We start from the raw sequence: 3141 nt of genomic DNA, 5'->3' as shown, positions 1-3141 counted from the left end.
GAGCAAAATAACACTATTTGATGGAGCAAATTCTCAGCTATAAAACACAGTTTTTCAACAGTCACCATCATTAGCGATGTATTTTTACCATGATGAATAAGAGACTGTGAAAAACTGCATGGCCAGTTGAAATATGTCTTGTCTTCCACACTGCTGTCACCACTGCTGAAATGCATCACCTGCTGACTCTCTGTGCTCTTATCCACTGTTTGATCTCTGTAAATGTTCAGCAAGCAACAATTAATGTAAATGTATGCCATTTTTTTTCTGCATAGAGAAATATAATGATAAACCTTTTCTTCATCCTTCCATGTCAGATACTGCCCTGTCACAGTGCCCCTCTGCTGTCATCTGTCATATGGAATATTGGTGAGAAGGATCAATCTCCACTGCCATACCACCAACATCCACTTTTGACACTGTGGGCCAATGTAATAAAATAGGAGGCATTACTTTTTGAGCAGCCATGTTGTATGGTAACTGTTGAGTCAAGGCCTGAATCCCTGATTGAGCACCTGGGGAAAGGACAGGGGAAAGCACCTAGGAGCAAAACGTGAAGGCAATTCAGCTGTGTGACTAGAAGGGGTGGAGTCTGGCTGCACCTTTCTTAGACTCCATTTAAATGCTGAATGCCACAGGGGAAAATTTCTTTCTGGAGATTCTTCCTTGTTGGAGTTTTCCCCTGTGAACCTGGGATCTTCTGATGTGGGTGAGCAATCTTCTTTCCTTCCCTTATAGCACCTCTCTACTGCGCTACTCCTTCCATCATCACACCTTTGTTGTAATGTCTTTCACATTGTACTGATCTGTCCAATTACTACATGTGTACTGCTGTTATCTTTTATTAGTAGACTTTCAAGAGTGTATACTTAACATGTTTGATTTAGGACTTTACAAAACACACTATACATCCTGTATTTCTGGCAGATATTGAATGAACAGCAAGTTGTTTTGACCAAAAATTCAAATTGGGTGCTGCAAATAAAGCGGTTACTTGGAAACAGAATTAACCTTATAAAGTTTTTTTCACAAGCAGCAGTTTTGATAGGCGTGGCTTCTTCAAAGTGAGCTGAAGAAAAATACTATTTTTTTGCCTCTGGGTGAAAACTAGTAAAAAGTTAGAAACTTGAATGAAGAGCATTTTGAAGGAACAAGTATTTTCTAATTATCTCTTGGAATTGTGAACTACCAATTATATGAAATTCTGTCGGCTGAAATTTCTTGACTTTGTCAGAATGGGGGGAATATGGGATGGGAAGGAAATCTTAAGGAACACTGACTTCTCTGTAGCTTTTATGCCTAGTGTTTTAAGTGTTTATCCATCAGGAACCACCTTAAAATGATTATGTAAATATATTATGTTTGTATACAGATATCCCTACTATGTTACTCCATCTATTAATATTTTTAAATACAAAACAGCTCTCCTTTCTACAGAGCAGCGCAGTAAACAGATTCCAGTTTCCACAGGTTTGTATTTTTCAAATATGTAATGAATTTTCATTTTAATTTCAGATGAGGATGTAGGATGTTGCTAGTTGTTTTCAGAAAATCATCTTCTAAAAAGACTTTCAATTTTTTTTGTTCACTTCCTAATTTCCTATTATTGTTCGTGTTATACTGAGAAGGTGACTACTGGTACAAGCTCTCTGTGCCCACTTTGCACCATGCTTTTCCAGCAACAGAAGGGCAAGTGGCAGGCAAGAAGGCTGCAACAAAGGCAGCCTTAGGCAGAGGAATCCTGGATCTGAAGAACCTCACTGAAAAACCCAAACTAAGATATTTTACAAGGGGAAAGGCATTTGAAGGGAAAATAAAGGAGTAGAGAATTCTCATTAGAATTCTTCATGTAGATTTCATAAAGTAATCTGGTTTATTCTCCCCCCCCCCCCCCAAAAAAAAAAAAAAAAAAGTATTTTAAAAAAGAGGTCTGAACAGTGTCCAGAGATGAGTAGTCTCACACCAATGGCTTGATTTCTAAATTTTAGTAGAGATATTCTGGACTTTGACGTTAAATATATGCAATTTTTATAAGCGGAACAAGAAGCAAAAAGATTTTCAGTCAGAAAGTTAATGTGTCACTAGAAAAATTTGGATGTATCATTTAATTTATTTTCTCAATTTTTTGAAGGCTCTTTTCCTGCCTTGTTGTATTTGCATTACTGGCACTATTGAGCCCAGGGTGTTCTCACATGTTGCTCATTCTCTTTCTGCTTTGATTTCTGTGCCACAAGACTTACTTTCCTACCCTACTTCTTCACTTATGAAGACTTGCATAAATTTTTTACAGAATTATAACTTCCTTATATAACAGTTACATAAAACTTACAAAGAAATATGAAGCATATACAGCTTTGTTGGAACAATAAGGTTACAGGGAAGATTAACATTTACTGGGTGTTTGATGTAGGACTTCTAGTTTCCAATACTGAGAAATGTGGGGGAATTCTGATTATCTTATTTGTAAGGCTAAATCTGTATTTAAATTTACATTTAAATACATGTATCTGAATTTATACCGCTCAAATTACTATTAAATCATGACTTTGTGCTACTGTGGAGGCAAAGTCTGTGGAGTCAAACATTGCTATCACAGAGAAGAATGCAGATTCAACACCTGATTTCTACTTACTGTTGTCCCAGGGCCTTCTTCAAAAACATTTTTCTTGTTGACAGGGGAGGGCTGTATTGCACCAATCTGAATTTGGATATTGGCTACCAATTAATGTATTTCCAAATCAAGATTCATTGCCAGCTTCAAGCTCGCCATTCCAGTCACGGTAATATGAAAAACTGCTCTTACTGCAAGTGGCTATACAGTATATCTGCAGAGACAAAAAGAAGTGTGGAGATTCTTACTCAAAATGAACTAAATTACCCAGGTGTACTAAGTTATGCAGGCGTCTAAATGTTTGGTCTTGGTAGTTACTGTTCAGAAGGAATCTTTTCCATCTTTTCCAGAGGTTGATGGCTGCTGGGATTGTGAACAAAGATAAAGCTTTATTCTGGTTTTGTGTTTGCCAGAAATACAGAAGCCATTTGCACAATGTTATTTCTCTAAATATTGGATCCTTTTGAATTTAAAGAAAATATAGAGAAAACGTGAAAGAAAACATAAGAGTCCTGAAGAACTGAGCTATG

General features: G+C 36.8%; 1 long non-coding RNA gene across 1 annotated transcript; it reads left to right on the top strand.

Moving 5' to 3' along the window:
* The first annotated feature begins 665 nt into the window (after positions 1–665).
* Positions 666–2699, top strand: LOC122182101. Its single transcript, XR_006179706.1, has 3 exons — positions 666–709; positions 1438–1470; positions 2677–2699. It is a non-coding gene; the product is annotated as an uncharacterized LOC122182101 (long non-coding RNA).
* Positions 2700–3141: the final 442 nt, after the last annotated feature.

Source organism: Lagopus leucura, unplaced genomic scaffold (genome assembly GCF_019238085.1).
Source record: "Lagopus leucura isolate 7727_CA_CO unplaced genomic scaffold, USGS_WTPT01 Super-Scaffold_100014, whole genome shotgun sequence".
Lineage (NCBI taxonomy): Eukaryota > Metazoa > Chordata > Aves > Galliformes > Phasianidae > Lagopus > Lagopus leucura.
Note: the sequence above shows the minus strand (reverse complement) of the source record. Positions and strands in the feature narration are given on the sequence as shown.